Source organism: Canis lupus, chromosome 24 (genome assembly GCF_003254725.2).
Source record: "Canis lupus dingo isolate Sandy chromosome 24, ASM325472v2, whole genome shotgun sequence".
Taxonomy (NCBI): Eukaryota; Metazoa; Chordata; class Mammalia; order Carnivora; family Canidae; genus Canis; species Canis lupus.
In genome coordinates, this window is record NC_064266.1 from 19,058,257 (window position 1) to 19,076,879 (window position 18,623).

Below are 18,623 nucleotides of genomic sequence, written 5' to 3' on the forward strand. Positions count from 1 at the left end.
TTGCTAACGGGTGTGATTTCTTTTCTGAGGTGGGAAGAATGTTCTGGAATCGGACGGTGCAATGGTTACACAACTAACTTTGAATATATGAAAAACGCCTGACCCGTACGCTTCAAAAGGGTGAATTATTTCAGCCAAATTATTAAAGCAAACTTGTGGGTCGTCCTTCTCCAGGCTCCAGGCTAAGCCCAGAAGGATCCTTTGCAAGAAGCTTCGTCCCCAGACACCAAAGCCTGTGCCTGGAATGTGGCGTGTTCACTCTCAGATCAGGGAGGAAGGCAGACTTATCTGTTCCTCTGGCACACATTCCAGAGGCCTGACTCGGCCTCCAGTTTTATGATTCCTGGGTCCACAGGTCCAATCCCCGAGCAGCCCGAGTGGTGGGCCCCAAGTAAAACACTGGGGCCCACCACTTACCTTACAGACTGAGCAGCTTTCCAGAAGGCTGTGCAGGCCCGGGAGCCTGGGCTTAGCGGCTTGCAGACTCTGGGAACATCCCAAACCTGCCTTTCTGGGAGAAGGGAACTCTAGGAGCATCTGTTGAAAGCCTACTAAGTGCTGGGCCCAACAGGAGGTTCCCATTTGGCCTCAACGGTTCTAGAGGGAGCACTGTCACTGCCATCTTGCTCGAGAAAAAGAGATGTGCAGTGAGACTAAATGCCCTGTCCTCACCAGCAAAGGGTAGAAGTTCCCTTTTCCTGGGGCACCAAGCACTCACCCGGCACTCCACAGGACTCTGGGCTTTAGCTGTCTCATCAGCAGAGGGACACACATCTACCCCACCTCCCATGTGGCCTGGTAGCTATTAACAGAAGCACCTGGCTTTTAATGAGTGCCAGGCCTCATTCCTCATGGGCTGTGGCTGCCGCTGGCCAGGCCAGGGGAGATGGGCTAGACGGTCTTTCTTCCACCAAGGTCATCACTGCGGCTTCACCCAGTTAGAGCCCTCTGCTCTCTGGATGTGGGTGTTACCCCCTCAGCCCTCAAAGGTGCTCTCTCCTGCTCCTCCCAGAGCCCACCGCTCCCCCTGAGCTTTTCAGGGATGGCCCTGTTCCCTTCCCCCGCTGCTGTAGTCTGGGGACTTCTCTTATCTCTAGGATAAAAATCCTGAGGGCAAAAGTTGCAGAAGCAGTGCTGGGGCTGGAGGGGAATCCCTGTGACAGCTGCCCAGGCTGGTGTGGATTCCTGTGCCCTGGGCGGGTTCCTCCTTCTGAGGGCCTGCTCCCAGGGTGGGGTGGGAAGGCTAGTCCAAGGCCACCAGGCAGTTTTCTCTGCCAGCAGCCAGGTGTCCCTTGCTCTGGTGCTGCTCAGCCACGAGGACTGGGAGCTGGGGGGCTGGCTTCTCCCTCCCCCCAAGGACGGGCGGCAACAAAAACACAAAGCACTCATTTTCAAATCACATATGGCTTCTCTGACCCCATCAAGTAACTTTATTCACACAAACGTCCCTTAATTTACAAAGCCTCAGTCATTCATACACATTAGGGGGAATCCACAGTGTTCAAGGAACTTAAATATAATGTATCATACCAACCCAAGTAAACCAAGTACAAAAAATATTCATATAAAGTTGTTCACACGAAGGTCCTAGATTACCAGCTTCTGTGCAAAAAAAGAAAATAAAGAAAAATAGATTTATTAACTAGTATTTGAAGCTAACTCTGTGCCTGGGTTACTCTGTGCCTCCCTCACACCCAAGTCAGCCCCATGGTGAGTGCTGAATCCTTGCAACATACTCCCCGGCTCTGATGGGAGAGGCCCCCTTGGGCACAAAAGATTTCTTTAAAGTGTTCCTGAACAAACTCCCTTCCACTTGTGGCCTCTCTTGGAAAAAGATGTGGGGACCTCCGGGCGACCGATGGCAGTGGGTTCACCTCTTGATGGTGGCCATTGGAAGCTGACATTTGCCAACCCTCGTGTCCCACCTCCTAGCTCCCCACTGAGGAGCATCTCCCTGGACAGGAATCCCCATCCTCCGAGCCTGGCAGGCAGGATCAGGGCCAGCCTGGTGTCCCAAAGGCTGTGCCTCAGCCCAGTGTGGGAGGACAGCCTCAGCCCCAAGCTTGTCTATTGTCAGGGGGTCCTCCAGTCACACCATGCCTGTCTGGGGGCCAACACAGGCTAAAGAAGGGGAAAGGAATTGGGGGGAAGCAACAGCCCAAGAGCCACCAGTGCCCCCAGATGTGTGTGTATCGTGGGGCAGGGGTGCAAGGAGGATCAAAGGTGAGAGGCGCTCTTGTTGGGTAGGGCCAGGGGCCCAGGCAGCATGGAGCAAGGTGAGGGCACAGAGTTTAGGGTTCCCTTCATAGGGGGTGGATGCCCAACTTCTGTTGTTCCGAGTTTCCAAAAGATACTCTGAGGCTGAAACCCAGGCATCCATCAAGATCTGTCTTCTAAAAAGGTAAGCTGCAACACAGAAACATAGAACATAGAATGTTCCTACAGTGCCAGCTTTTTAACCTTTTCTTAGAAAAAATGACTCAAGCAAAAATAATGTTATTGCTCCAAACACTGGTTTTCTAGGAGACAGCTGATATGTCAAGGTGCAGAGAACCTTGGAGGAAGGGAATGGTTGAGGCAGGGAATGTCCGGGGGGTGAGAAGGCTGCGAGGAAGGTGGTGAGTGGTCTTAGCACCGCAGGGTCGGGAGCAGAGGGAGTGCTGGGCGCGCGCCCCTCCCGTCTCCACCTTCATTCGCTCTGGGACGACCACTGGCAGTGCTGGACAGGAGGCCAGGCCAGGAGTCAGCTCTCCGCCAGTGTTGGGTACATTTCTCCTCCAGCTGTAAACAGGGTATTTCTTAAGTAAACAATGAATAGCTCCCTCCTAAAGGCAGCCGACAGGGGGCCAAACCACAGCAAGGTGGGAGGCCAGAGTTCTCACTCTCCTGTCCCAATGCCTCTGGGATGAGTGGAGGGGCTAAGGCCTGAAGCCTTAGTCCCCGGTGCCCAGAAAGGGGTCAGCCAGAGCCAGGCTTGAACGCACAGACTGTGGCATCCTCCTGGCTAGAGGTAAGAGGCAGGGGACCTGCTGGGTTGTGAGAGGCAGAGAGAGAACACCTGGTGGAAGCATGGTTTTTCTGTCCCCAGCTAAAGCTGCTGCTAGTACCCTGGTGGTGGCAGGGAGCCCTGTGCCTGGCTGCAGCCTCGGGGAAGGATTGGGCAAGGACTGGGGTGGGAGGGGACCCTTTCCTCATGGCTCTCTGTGGGTGGGAGTGAAGTTTAAGTGCCAGGAGGACAGGTAGGGAGGACACTGCCGACCTCCAGCTGAGCCAGCAGGTCTGGTCAAGGGAGGGCATGGGATAAGGCACTATGATCTGTCTTGCTGAGTCCTCTTGCCGGTGGGGAAACTGAGCTTAAGACCCACTGGGTCTCAGGCCCAGAACCTCCCCACTACGGACTAACTGGTTCACAGATCCAAGGAGAAAAGAATGACCACTATTTTAAGGTTTGGAAACTCCTAGAACTTGGACAGGCCTTACGGATGTGGTGATGCTGAGGTGAGGTGGCAGATGCAGGTGGAGGGAATGAAGGGCAGGAAGAGGCAGGAGGCTGGGTCACAGCGGGACTGCTGGGGGTGGGGTGGCTGAGAAGTGGATGGGAACTAACAGGGTCTAATCACGGCTAGTCCACTGGCTGTGGGCAGAGCCGGTGTTTACTTTGGGCTGCCGTCCACCTGACCACCTGGGCACCTAAGCTGGGCAAAGCAGGGAGCAGGGAGCAGGGATGGGGGGGGTGCAGACAGGAGGGAGAGACAGGCACTCGGGGCTAAGGAGTTGGCCGTGGTGAGCCAGGGAGGGAGGCCCTGCCACCAAGCAAGGGTAGGCCGAGTCCTGCAAGACCAGGGTGTGTAGAAGCCTGCCACCCCTCCCAGGCTGCCTGTCTTGCCCTGAAGGCAGAGAGACATCCTATGACCTACATGGGTTACTCTGATGCCAAGAGAAATAACAGGGGGACTACCCCAGCTCTGAGACCTGATCCAGATGGAGGATAGAGCCCTGGGAGGGCAGAGGAAAAGTCAAAGGAAAGGGAATACCTTGTTAGGCCTGAGCCTTTACCTGGGACCTGCAGACGGGGCTGCAGAAGGGGCTGCAGCCAGGGAGGGCGGGGGTGGGGGGCACAAGCAGAGAAGGGGAGTGAGCTGCAGGCAGGGAAGCTGTGCTCCCTACCCTCTCAGGGGGAGTTCAGGGCACACTCCTGGAGGCCCCAGAAGCCAGAAGGGAGCCAGGGTGCAGGCGGGCACAAAGCATTTCACAAGGAAGGGAAAGGCATGGCTCCCACCCGCTGCCCTAACTGTGGCCAACCGGCTGCCTTGGTATTTAAGGGGCTTGAGAAAGGGTGAGAGGATGCCAGCAAACACGTGGTGAGTTTGCAAGTTTGGCTGGTGTTGCCTTAGTCTGTCCCAAATGCCCAGGGCCAAAGGACTGCCGCTTTGGGGGAAAAGCCCCCCTCCTTGGTCACACACCAACCCGAACAATTTCTGACTGCCTCCCCTATCAATCCTATGCTGGTTTAGATAAAACAAAAAATGAACATAAAAGAATTCCTTTCCCCTTCCCCCTGAGACCCTGTCTTGCTTGACTGTAAAGGGGGGGAAAGCCTTTGGAGATGTCCCAGTAGCTTGTGGGTGAAAGGGACAACATAGGCCCAGCCACTTGCCCCTTTGAGGGACAAACACTCCGGTTCAGAAGCCCGAGAGGAGGGAGCAGTGTGAGAGCCGCAGAGGGCCAGATGGCCACACAGACTGTGGCCACACAGACGCTGGTGCTGAGGTCAATAGGGCCACGCTGGGGAAGCTCTAAGGTGGTGGCAGGCCACAAATGGACACCTGACAGCTGCGGGGGGTGGAGGGTGGGGGTAGTGGTGTTCCTAACTCATCCCCTCCCTGCTCTTGGCAGGTCTATTCTTTTCCCACCAGACACGTTTATGCTGAGGGAGGGCATCTAACAGTGAGTCCCTGGGGGTGAGGGAGATGGCGCTTGACACTGTCGCCGACTCTGACTCCACGGGCCCACGTGCAGGGGACACACCCTTCACTGCAAGGAGATGACAGTGGCAGCCAGTTCAGGACACCCTGTTCTTATGGCCAGGTCACAACCAGATCTCTGGGACTTAGGTGGTCTCTGTGACAACCAGAATGTTTGGCGGGCACACATGGGAAGGAGATGATCCAAGAGGCAGGAGGTGATGGGTGCTGTCCTCACAGGAGTGACAGATGCCCACCGAAGACCCAGCCATGTCCCAGGCAGAGGTTTGGCACGACAGTTTTTTCCTGGGGGTCTTCCTCTGGGAGGGAAACCACTAACAGAAAGGTAGGCTTGTAGAGCTAGACTGGGCTGGCGCTTGACCACTGGGAAGTGGGGAATAGTCACCTCTGTAGGCCCCCCATCGCCTTTCCCTCCCCTCCCCCCCAGTACTCCTGGTTATAAAGGGCAGAAGAGGGAATGGACTCCCACTACTGCGAGTCCTGGTGTGGCCCAGGTCTTCCAGCAGCTGAAGGAGAACAAACCCGCAGTTTAGACTTTCTTTTCTGCGTCCTCCTGGCCAAACCCTGTCTTCTTCCTCTTTCAGGTGGTTCTTCGCCTCGGACCATTTGTAAGGCCCGAGGGCTGGCCAGGAGCAGCCCCCGGGGGGTCCGGCTGCCTCCTGTCTTCAAGTCTCGCTCATGTTCTGGGACCCGGCCTGGTTCTCCACAGAAAGGCAGGCCTTCTCTGGGGAAGTGAGGTGTTCTAAGCAGAACCAAGGGGTGGGTGAAACAAAGGAGATAGAGGGAAAATAAAGGAACAAAACAACATAGCTCCCTAACCCCTTATAAAAATTAACAATGAAATTTATACATATGCTTTGTCCATGTTGTTTCTCTGTAGCATAGTTTCCTGCTCTTCTGAAGTCTTAATCGTTTAAATTAAAAAAGGAGAAAAAAAAAAAGGACAAAAAATAAAATAAGATTTTAAAAAATTAAGCAAAACTAAAAGGAGTGGGAGGGAAACCCAAACAAAAGCTTCACATTGCCGGAGATCCAGCTGTTGGGAGATCACCAACTGACCAAGCCACTGCCTGCACCCTCTGCCGTCCTCTGTGTGAGACACGATGAGACTGTGGGTCCCGAGGATCAACCTGGAAGACAGAAGACAGAAGGCAGGGGATAAATGGACACTAGGCTGGTGGGCTCGGGGTACCTCCAAGCTCCAGATGCCAGACTAGAGGCCAGCACCCATCCCAGAGACGGCAGGAGCTGTGATGGGCTGGGGAGGTTTCTAAATACCTTACAGGGAGTGACTCTAGATTCCCTACAACCGTCCTGCCATTGACACACATTATTCTCCCAGGGAAACTGAGGCACGGGTTAAGTCACATGATTAAACATCATACTGACAGAGAAGCAGACCCTGGCTGGGAACCCAGGCCTGCTGGCTGTGGCTACAAAATCCTATCACGAACCCCATCCCTGCACTACTAGGAAAAGATGCCATGGGACCCTAGCCATCAGTCTTTCCAGACTTCAGCCCCCTTCCCTCCTTGCCCTAATTGTGCTGTATTGAAGCTTCATGCGCACGCTTGTGTTTATCCTATTTCACAGACAAGTGAGACTCAGCCCCCTAAGAACCTGTCTGAGTTAACCAAAGCTCTTAGGTCTCAAAAGGGGCCAGAATCCCACAGCCAGGGGCAGGGGTGATTTGGGAGTTGGGTTAAGAATGAGGTTCTGGGGGCTCTGGGTGGCTCAGTTGGTTAAGTGCCTGCCTTCGGCTCAGGTCATTGATCTCAGGGTCCTGGGATCGAGCCCCACGTTGGGCTCCTTGCTCTTGCTCAGCAGGAAACCTGCTTCTCCCTCTGCTTGCTCACCATCCCTGCCCTTCTGCTCTGTCAAATAAAATCCTTAAAAAAGAAAAAAAAAAAAAAAAAAAGAACGAGGTCCTAGAGCCAGAACCTGTGGCCATTAACAGGTTCTGCCACTTGACTGTGGCAAATTTAAGCCCTTTGCTCCTTGGTCTTGTTTCCTGTACCGAATCACAGGTTATTATGAGGGCCAAATGAATACACAGAACTTGACGCAGTGCCTGGTCCTATTATGATTAGCTATTCTTTGGGAATTGCTGGGTGCCAGCCTCATGAACAAGACCAGCTACCAGCCTTTCAGGGACCCGTCTTAGTGCAGGCCTAGAACACAAGAGCCTATGGAGATCAGCCTCGAGCCAGCGACTGCCACCAGCCCGCTGTCGCAGCCCGAGCTGCTCAATCAGGGCCACGTAGAACCCCATCCTAGGCAGGCACCCAGGGCAACAATGCTTCATCTACGCGGCACATGGACTCATCTTGGGCTTTCAGAGTGCCTGCTCTCACCCTGAACAATGGAATCAGAGCAGTCTTCCATGGCATGCTGGAAATCCCTCCAAATCCCCCCCTGCTCTGGCTTCATTTTTTTTTGGGGGGGGAGGGTATTTATTTATTCATGAGATAGAAGGAGAGGCAGAGACACAGGCAGAGGAGGGAGTCCGATGCAGGACTTGATCCCAGGACCCCGGGATCACAATCTGAGCCAAAGGCAGACACTCAGGGTCCTGAACCATCCAGGTGTCCCCTGGCTTCACTCTTGTGTAAACTCCACGCAGCCCGAAAAGGTGTGCCCTCCCAACCCTGCATCCTCCTCACCATCACTTGGCACCTGTGCAGTCTGACCACATGGGCCTATTGTCCTCAGCTCTCAGGGAGACACTCGGCTAGTCCTCATGGGAGGCAGTGGGGTCCGGCAATGCTGAGCCTCACTTGTCTGTGAATGTTTGCTTCCTACCCTCAACCTGTGCCTCTGTGAGAAATGGCTCTTCTTTGAAGTCTGACTAGAGTAACAACTATCAAGTACCTGGTCCACAGCAGGAACTGACTCACTCCATGAGCCCATCCTGTCCTCGTCCCCAACTGGAGATGATGGATGTGTTAGGTTTGGACAGGATGTAGTCCGCAGTCACTGGACCACCCAAACTGCTCCTAGGTGGGTGAGGGTGGCATGGAAGGGATGCAAGGCCTGCCAGAGAAGTGTACCAGTGCCTTCTGGAAAGCCATCTGGCCAGGTATTTTCAGAGCCTCAGGTAATTTTCGACCTCTAGACCCTAAAATTCCACTTCCGGAGACCCAGCTTGACTGGTCACCTTACATGTGTAAAGGACTTCACAAATAAAGACGTTCATTGAAGGGTGATCTAAAGTACGAGGCAACAACCCACAAATCCAAAAAGAAAAGACTGAAGCAAACAATCTATCCACTCAGTGATGTATTACAGAGGAAATGAGAAGGCAGGTGGCATTCTGACATTACGGCAGAAGCACTTCCCCGGCTTAAGGGGAAGGAACAAGCAGGCTCCGCCTTCCTGCGGCGTACAGTATGGGCAGAACTATGTAATAAACAAAAAACCTCCATGTGTAGGAATATCTGTCAAGAAATGCATCAAAATGTTGTACTTGTCACATGTGTATTTTCTCCTTCCCCTGGTGCATATTGAGTACATATCACATTGCCATGCTTTACTTTGCAATGGCAAAAACAGAGCACTCTAAGGGATGAGAAGAGCTGGCAGCCCCAAAGAAAGGTCCCTGGAATAGCAGGCCAAGAGCCTAGACCCAGGCTCTCTTCTGGGCTCTTCCACACACAGTGGGCAGTGGAGAATTTTCTGTAGCTGTCAGGTGAGGTCAGATTGTACAGTTTCTTCCTCCAGCGCAAGGCAAGGAGTAAAGTGGGGATGAATTATAAAGGTGCCGGAAAAGTATTTCATCTGGAAGAAAACAGTGGTTTTCTCAGCCTCCACCTCTGCTGCTTGTTTCCCTGTCTGTTAAGTCTCCTCAATCAACAACAACAACAAAATCCATTGGTGGGTCTTGTATCCCAGTTTCTGACTTGGCAAAATAAAATTACCAGAAGCACATCCCGGGCTGACCTAGAAGCTATCTCGAGCTCTGGCTTATTCAGCATGCCTAGGCCTTCTTATGCTTTCAGGACAAAGCAGAGCAACCAGGAGCCGGGGGGAGGCTCGAGGGGAACCTCACCATCCAAGTCCTTGTGAAATACAACAAGAAAAGCCCAGGAAACTGTATGCTAACGTGTTATCTGCTAAGATAATCTCTTGGACCAGTTAGGACATTTTCAGCACTGCTTTCCTCCATCCCTTGCAGGACCCAAGCTAAGGACAACCTACTCAAAGGGATGCCCATCAGCAGGAAGGTGGCCCATAGCAGCAGAAAAGCAGTGGTCAGGGAGGCAGAGAGATTCAGAGGCCAGAAGTCTCCTTTTACATAATAAACCAGCAGAACAGAGTGTGCCCACGGAAAGTCAAACCAACAGCAGAGCTCTCTGCAAGAACTCCTGAGACACCAGCGTGTAATGACCGCTGTAATCACTGGGTCCCTTGCCAGGAAGCCAGGCTGACATTTCCCACAGGCTCCTCCACCCTCCCCTGACTTTGGCACTGGGTCCCATCCTCCTGTAGGATGCCTCAGGACAGCCTACAGGTCTGGGTCTGCTTCTCTCCCAGGGACAGGGCCAAGAAAGAGGGCTCTCTTTCTCTCTCTCAGGGAGAGGGCCGGGCCTTCGGGGTTGGTCCTTTTATAGACGGCCCACCTGCCACCTGCCTCAGGGAGCCAGTGGTGGCAGCTGTATCACCAGGGAGAGAGGCTCTACAGCCATGAGAAGGGCTCAGACTGCATGGTCCTGGGTTATAGCAGCAGCCCCTCCCAGGCACATGCTGGGGCAGTAGATGGTTTAAGGGCCCAGCCCGGGGAAGGGAGGGCTCGAGGGCTGGAGGAGCTTCCGACTTCACCTGAGCAGATGTCACCCCTCGGCTCCCTGACTCCCAGTGACCAGCTCCGACCTGGGCCTGCCTTGTGTGATTAACCTCTGCGTGATGTCAGCAGCACACCCCCTCTTTCGCCTTTCTGATCATCTCATTTTGTGAGGATGACTGCCCCATTTTAACAAGGGGATGGGCCCAGAGAGGTGGAGCAGCTGGGCCCATGCACAGAGCTGCTGAGCCACAGAACCAGCGATTCGTCCCCGCAGGCCCAGCGCCACTCACCGCCCGGGCTTCCCGCTCGGACTCTGCCCGTGGTCCCTGCAGCTCCCTCAGCACTTCTGACCTTATTTCTCTGTAATTATAGTCACAGCAATTGCTCACCCAGCATCGAACATTCCAAGGGCTTTGTAGGGAACAACCCTATTAGGGCAACTTTCAGCTCTTCCATGCTGCTTCCCACTAACCATGTTCCCACACGGAGCCTCCGTGTTATGGCTACTGCCCCATCTCACCTCCACAACCCTATGAGGTAGGCGCTCCGGTTGCCCAGTTGCACCGATGCCCAGAGAGAAGGGCTGCACAGCTAATGGGTGGGAGAGGACAGGGTCTGCCCACGGCTCCTACTTTTAGCATTAACTGTCCTGGAAAATCCCTTCCTGGAGAGACAAGAGGTTAAGTGGAGTTTAAAACCCACTTAATCCCTTCATTTATAAACACATTCACTCAGAAAAGGGTTCATGGAGGGCTTGTAGGTATTTCTGCACAAGTCTGGTGTCTAGAGCACATTGGAGGATGTGGAGCCACGAGGCTATGAGCAGACTTCTAGCAAGTTCCTCTGCCAGCTAAGCAGTTGTTTGGGCTCCCATTAACGCCACCAGCAGTTTGGAGAACAAGAAGTGGGGAGAGGATGGGATTCATGGGTTCCCCCACCCACCACCTCCCCTACCCCTCGGCCCACAGACATGGTCATCTAGGGAAAGAGAAGGCTATCCTGTACTCTAGAAGCGTGGTCCTCCTACTTTGTTGATGTCAAAATGTCATTTTTAGATGAAACTAAATGGCGGTGGTTCCCTGTCTGTACCATCCTTCCAAATGTTTAAGTCTGGCAGTGGCAGGGTATAAGAATCTCTAGGAGCCTAGAGATTCAGCTACGTTTCAGTTGAGCGTCTTTCCTCAAGTGCTCTCTCGGGGGAAACAGTACAAGCTGTGGTGACGGTCCTGGGTTCAAATCTGGTCTCTGCCACTTACCAACCATTTATATCATCTGAGTCTCCTTTTCCATACTAGCAAGTGGGGATGCTGCTCTTTACCCTTCTAGGGTCTGCAGTGAGGATTCAAGTAAGCTGCCTATTCCAGCACCTGGTACGGAGTCGGATACTCTGTATGATCTATCCTGTTGTTCACTGTGTTAATGGTCACTCTGGTTCTTAGACCAGAGCTGTGCAACTTATCTAGAGATGAGGCTTAATTCAGGAACTTTCTGTCCTACATCTGCAATATGGAGACGTAAGGGGAAGGCAGCGGAGGTGGTAGTAGAGGGAAGGGGAGCTCTCCAAATACCCTATCTGAAATGAGTCTCTGCCACACCATTGTTGTAACTCCCCCAGGACAGCCAGATGGTGGCAAAGGTATCCTCAGCACCTTTCAACCTGCTCAGGCCTAAAGATAGATTTTTAAAGCCCAGGAACCTCGAAATCTGAAATACAACCTAGCTGTCTGCGAGGACCTATCCTCTGTGGTATTATACAAAAATGTCATAACTACGTTGAAAGGATGGGCCGGTAGCCCAGGTACAGCACATGTCAGAAGGAGGACTCACATAGCAGTCTACAGGTTCTGAGGTGGCACAGAACACTGAAGCTCATGCCACCTGCTGTGAAGGTGTGAAGCAACCATAAGCATGTGTGATGTCAGGTGCCAGTCACTACATACACTCGTGCCACTCAGCAAAATAAAAAGGTTAAATGATTAGTGCATGCTTAACTGGGATTCCAACCTAAAGTCTGGTTTTCTCTGTCCCTCTCATCTATTTTTTAAAAAAGATTTTATTTCTTTATTCATTAGAGACACAGAATGAGAGAGAGAGGCAGAGACACAGGCAGAGGGAGAAGCAGGCTCCATGCAGGGAGCCTGATGCAGGACTTGATTCCAGGACCCTAAGATCACAACCCGAGCCAAAGGCAGATGCTCAACCACTGAGCCACCCAGGTGTCCCCCAAGAACTCATTCTTAACCAAAGCTCCCCGTGCAGTCCTGCAAGCTGATATTATTACTGTACTTAAGGCTATCTTTGACATGCTAGACATCATGCATGCCAGGCTTCATAAGCAAAGCTTCCTTTGTCCAAACAAAGGACTGTGTAGGAATTATCTCCATTTTACAGATGGGCAAACCAAGGCTCAGGTATCCATTTTCTGTGTATCATCTGTGGAGGTACAGAGGCAAGGCGATGGATGTCACAGTCACAGACAGCAGGCCTCTCCTAAGTAGGATTAGCTTCAAAATGAGTCATTCCTCACTTGTTTAATACACCAAAGCAGCTGGATTTTCATACTCACATATTAACATGCCAGCCCTGGGCCGGGGGGGGTGGGGGCGTGTCAGTGGCCCTGGCACTACTGTCCATTCCCATCTGTCAGAGGGACAGAGGCCAGGGAGCCAAGCTTTCTGATACACCATTTATCCAAGGCTTTGCTAGCCACAGTGGGGCTCAGAGAGGGGCAAGACTAGGGTCAACCGTGCTACAAGTGGCCCACAGCACAGCACAGGGGTAAAAAAAAAACAGAGGTGGATGTGACAGATGGGGTAGCCATGCTGTCCATCTTCGGATCTACAGAGGGCATGATGTCAGGGATGCCATCCGCTCTGGACTCTGAGCCCTGACCAGGAGGCCAAAAGAAGGCAGAAGTTTAGGGGTAGGTACTGAATGTGGGGTAAATGTCATTCAAAGAGCATCACGTTCCAAGAGTGGCAAAGAGCTGATGCTCCGTCAAGGGCCTGGGCTTTGAGGTAGGAGATCTAAAACAGGTAGCTTGGCTCTCCCCACTACTAGGTGAGGTCCCCAAGCCAAAACTTTATCAACATTGTAGTCATGTCTGCCGTGCAGGGTGTGACATCCAGTGACAGCGTCTGTACTGGGCACAGTGAGGTACACAGGAGGCAATTAACATATGGGGACAGCAGCCTTATGTCCCACCCCAACCCCAAACCTCACCAGCTTACTGGCCTGGGCGAGACAACTTGGCATCATGCCAGCCCCCTTTCTGCTCTGGGCCTCGGCAAGTGCTGGTCGGCTTGTAAGCGCCGGTCCCTTGACCCGCCCCGTTGCTGTCAGCTGGTCCCCTCCACATGCCTTCCCCCAGGGACGCTGGGCCCTGTGCCCCGGCGAGCACTCAGGGAGTGACCACAGACCTCCACGGGCCATGCCCTGTGCACTCCCCATCTACCCTAAGGACAGGACAGTCCTGTGCTTCTCGAGCATCTCAGGTTTGCCAGACCGATGAATCAAACGCTGGCTGACTGACAGGAACTGGGAGCTAGTGCAGGGCAACAAAAGAATTAATTTACAAGTCCCACAGAGTCATTCAGCATGGCAGGATCTTAACACAAAAATATGGTTATAAAATCCCTGCCTATAGCTGAGTTCCCACGGAACATCCCGCCATGCTAGGTGAAGAGAGAGATGCTCACCGTCACCTCAGAAAACCGGGCCACTTGTCCAGGCTCCAGCAGGTGGCAAGGGAAGAGCTGGGATGTCCTCAGTGCTCATTTCCTATCTGGCCGCACCGCGCCACCTCCCCCCAACACACCTCCAGAGCCCTGTGGGGAAAATGAGGCACATGGGGACCAAGGGTCTCCCTGACAGGACACAGTCCACCTGCTACAGAACCAGGAGGCTCTGCTGCCAATGTCAGCTCTCTGCCACTCCTTCCATGACTGCCTTCCCGCAGGAGGCCACCTTGCAAAGGGAAAGAAAGTAAGGTCTTCTGTTCAATCTGGAGAGGGAAGCCTGAAATCCAGGGGTGGCCAGCAGGACCAGCCTGGCTTCAGTAAGTCCCCCAGGGCAAGCCAGCCACAGAAAGAGGCAAACGAGAAGGCTGGCCTTGCAGACTAGGAGCCTTGGCTTTGGCCTCAATGCTGTGGTCTTCCCCAGATCTTCAAGACCACATGGCCTATCCTTCAGGTCTGACCACCTATAAAATGCAATGATGCCCAACACTGCTCCTCAGCAGGCCAGTGGCTCAAGAGGTGGTGGTGGCGTTCCAGCTGGGGGTGCTGTCAGGTAGGTTGAACTGCACCCCACATTCGAAGCACATGGGTTGCTTAAATAGGTAGTGATGGTGGTATGGGGCAGCAGCAGGGCAGGCCCCCCACCCCCTGCCCTGAGAAACTGAACACCAGCTCTCAAGCAGCCAGGGGCCCTCCCTCCCAGCTTCCACATCCTTTTCACCCACTTCCGCATGTCCAGAGGGGGCAGCCCTGTGAATTCTGAAAAGCGGCCTGTTGCCCAGGCTGTAACAGCACAGATGCAACCACAGGAATGGACTCCCATGTGGCCACCTACTAAGAGACACTGAAGCAGAATGTAGAAAAAACGATGAAGGACCCCGTGTGGTGGTAGGAACCCCCGTTTCCAGTCTCATCTAGCTCTCTCCATGCTCCCTGCTGGGGATCTTGTTTCTTTCTAACGTTTTTTGAAGATTTTATTTTATTTATTCATTCACAAGAGACAGAGGCAGAGACACAGGCAGAGAGAGAAGCAGGCTCCTGGTGGGGAGCCCGATGCGGGACTCAATCCCAGGACCCTGGGATCACGATCTGAGCCGAAGGCAGATGCTTAACCACTCAGCCACCCAGGTGCCCCTGACCTCGTTTCTTCCTATGCAGCTAAGGGGCTTGGGACCAGGACAGGGGTTCTCAATCCGGGGTCCTTAGAATTGTGAGGAGGCATAGGGTCTGCAAATGCCAGAGGGCATATGAAGTATCACAGTGCAGGTCAGTCCCCTTTTTCTGGAGGGACACCCCTGATGCTTGGATTCTGAGAAGGGCCCACGCACAAGGAATCTAGATCCAAAAGCACCTCGCCAAGGCTCTTATCTATCAAGGCAAAACTCTTACCAGAAAGCAGCACAGGAGTGCTAAAAGGGGTTCCCCAGGGCACAGGTGAGCAGGGCAAGCTGCATGGGGGCTGAGGGCTAAGGGGCGTTCTGCGGGGGAGGCAAGCTTCAGCCTCCTGTACCATAGTCCTGCCTACCAGTGGGACAGGGGAGGTCCCTCTCCTTACAGATTCTCCAGGCAAACTTGAGACTCAAAGCAGATAAAGGCCATGGAGAGGAGACAGGCTCTATGCCGAGTCAGCTGAGCTCAGTCGGTGGCCCACTTACCACAGTGAGGACACGCACTCTCTTGCAGCAATCACTGGCAGGCCCAATGTACGGCAGGACACGGTTTACTGAGAGAAGGGAGGCGAGCGGAGCTCAAGCCAAGATGGTGTGCTGCAAACAGACGCCAGCCTTATCTCCAGCGTGTCAGAAAGTTTGGCTGGGGCAGTGAATGCTCCTACATAAACTGCAGCAGGCAGTTACCACAGGAGCTTACAGACTTGGAGACTCGGTCATATTATAGCAGTGCTCATGTTGTCACCATTGTGGACTTGCTTCATATTGTTTTAAACCTTTTTGATTTCTCAAAGTGAGCTGCCCCAAATGCTAGATTCAAAAGCTTGCCAAATGCACAAAAGGAAGAATGGCTGGGGCGCCTGGCTGGCTCAGTTGGTGAAGCATGTGACTCCTGATCTCCGGGTTGTGAATTCGAGCCCTATGGTGGGTGTAAAATCTTAAAAAAAAAACAACCCCCCAAAACCCCAAACACCAAAACTTGAAATCAAAGGAAGAATTAAAGGCAAGACCTAAGAGTCTGAGATCTGGAGGGCTCTCTAGTGACCAGTGAGTGATCCATAGGACTGTACTCTAAGTCATCCCATGGGGGGTTGAGGACGCAGACCTATTTAAACCTGGTCTTTCTGGCCTTGGGACGTCACATCTGGAGCTCCTCAGGGAGCTGGGAAGCACCTGAGCTGGTAAACAGGTACTGGCTGGCACTCCAGACTGTCTGCAGAAACAGCCCTGGTAATTGGCAGTCGGCTACAGGGACATCCTCACTAATTCCCTCCCTCAACTTATTAAGTATAGGGATGAAATGAAAGCTGCCAACTGCCTCAACAGTCCCCAAAGAGACTGAGGTTCAGCTGTGGCTGCTGTGATTAGCAGACAAAGGGCTCCAGGGAGAGGCTGGGCTCCTGGGAGAACCCTCCTCACCGGCCCTTTGCCAGGAGCATGTCTAAGGTGCTGTCCCAACTGAAGGAGAGGTCGCTCTTCCATATGGCGACAGGACAGTCTGTGGTTGGAAAAGGAAAGACTCAAACAAGGTCATGCCCAGAGTGGTCTGGGCAAAGGGAGACCATATGGACTTCTGGTTATAGCAACCAGACTGAAGCACAGTGAGCTGAGGAGAACTCACTGGGGGCACCTGCTAAGGGGCTTGGAGCTCTCTTAGGGAAAAGAAGAGCACTGCAGATTGCTAGTGAAAGGGAATGATTAGCCTGTAAGGATTTGGCAAAAACAAACAGACCGAATGAAGGCAACACACAGAGCTGTCCGTCAGTGAGCTCTCGCGGTGCACGAGGAAAAGCACTGGGGACTTCCTATTTCTTGTGCATTTAGTCTTCACACCAGCAGACAGTGAACGTCAGTGATAAATGAGTATCATTTAGCAGACAGGAAATGGGGACCCAGAGAAGTTAGGGGACTTGCCCAAAGTCACCCAGCTGGGAAGTAAGAGAGTGGCAATTTAAACCCAGATTTATCAACATACCAGGTCCCAAAACCAGTCTCTTACAGACACTAACATGGAAGCACAGCGCTCCCATATGGGCCATTGCTATCTCCCTTTGTGTGCTCAGGAGGGTGCCATCTCACACCTTCTGAAGAAGGCTGGCCCTGTCAGGTGTAGCATCTCTTCCCTCCCGCAGGGAGCCAATAGCTCTTGCCTCACTGTGACCTGCTCATCTGCCAGAAAACCACGGCCTTGTACATACACCATCACCACCACCTGCTTCCGCTTTCTTTCCAGGGTGAAAGTTACCCTCCTTAGGCTGACATTCAAAGCTCTGGACAACTTAGTGCTATTTCGTTCTCCCACTTTATCTCTGCATGACCCAACCCAAAGATCTGCTCTTGACACAAATTCTCAATGTTCTCATGCCGTGTTCCTTGCTTGCACCACCCTTGCCGGCCCTCCTTTCTTCAGGGGTTATCTTAAGTCACAGGTCCTACAGGGTGCCATTACTTCTTCAACCAAAAGCCAGCGTTCCCTCCACTGAGTTCCTGGGAGCATGGAGGACTGCACCACTGCAGACGTACGAATGTGACCTACCTTCAGAAGCCTATGGAAAAAGAGCATGGTCTCCAGGGCTCCAGCCCTGGAGCTGGTACTTGCTAGCCATGTGGCCAGTGGGATAAATCACTTACTGTCTTTGGAGTGGGAAGGACATCCTACCCAGGACCTGCATGAGGATTTCAAGAGGTAAGAAACAGTGGGGTGGGACACACATGGGCGGCTCAGAGGTTGAGCGTCTGTCCTCGGCTCAGGGCCTGATCCCACTGTCCAGGGATGGAGTCCCGCATGGGGCTCCCTGCAGGAAGCCTGCTTCTTCCTCTGCCTTTATCTCTGCCTCTCTGTGTCTCTTATGAATAAATAAGCATTTGTAAATAAGTATAAAACTTGGATCCATTCTCCAGGGAAAGAGAGGAGGTTAACAGGTAGAGCAAGCTTCTACCCCACACCCTACACATAGTTCAAAACAAGGGGTCTGAGGACAGCTGAAGGACTGACTCTGAAATCCCTTTCCATCAGCTTGATGTCAAGTTCAGGCCATGGGGTCGCCCGCCCCTCAGTTCTTCGCACTGACGTGCCTGAGGGCAACTGAGAACAGAGCGCCCTGCACCCCTTCCCCCTTCTCCTCTCCTTAACCCAAAATAAAAAGTTATTTCCAATGCACAAATAGAAGTGGCCCTCAAAGTCTATTTTATAGCCAGCGATCATGATCCTGATGTTACATAACCATGGGGAAAAACAACAACAAAAAAACCAACAACCCCCCCTCCCCCACCACAAAACCCTGAGAATGAGATGCAGGCGCTTCAAAGCTGCTCTTTGGCAGAACCACCAGCCTGCCCACGTGACAGGACACTGCACAGGTTTTCGGCTTGGAAAAGCAAAAGTAAACACAAAAAAACACAACTAATCGCTATGTTCTTGGGACACAATTATAGCAGAGTGCATATGCGAATAAAGACAGAGAAGAGCCAGACACATCAGTCACCTAATGAGAAGCTGATTACAATGGAAACAACAAAACACAGCAAGATACAGTCATTGCATGAAGGCTGTGAATCAGCCCTGGGTCTCAGGAGGGCACCTGGGGCTCAGGAAGGTGTCCTATGCTTAGCCCAAATTTGGGATCCAGCAGCTCCCCAAGAAGATGCAGATAATCCCTTACCCATCCAGAGGAGAGGATGGGTTTGTGGCCCTATGTCTAAGACCCACCTTGTATTTCTCACTCCCCAAATCCCCTCCCTCTCCTGCAGTGTCCACAGTCTCGTAAATGGCTCTCCTCCCCACCCAGTGATTCATGGGGGCACCCTTCCTTCATCTCCCTCATTCAGCTCACTTGCAAGCCCCCAGCAATCTCCAAAGGCACTTTAAATTCACTCTGCCCCATCCCGTGTACCATCCACCCTAACCTGGGGGACTCGACTTCCTAGCTGGGCTCCCACATCCATGCTT

At 52.8% G+C, this 18,623-nt stretch overlaps 1 protein-coding gene across 1 annotated transcript in view; it reads right to left on the reverse strand.

The window, feature by feature from the left end:
• Nucleotides 1–1,388: 1,388 nt before the first annotated feature.
• Nucleotides 1,389–18,623, reverse strand: part of STK35 (serine/threonine kinase 35) — a 44,378-nt gene continuing 27,143 nt past the window's right edge. Inside the window, exon 4 of the mRNA XM_025469522.3 lies at nucleotides 1,389–6,115. The gene's annotated coding sequence lies outside the window, so the exon portion shown is untranslated. The remainder of the gene's footprint in view (nucleotides 6,116–18,623) is intronic.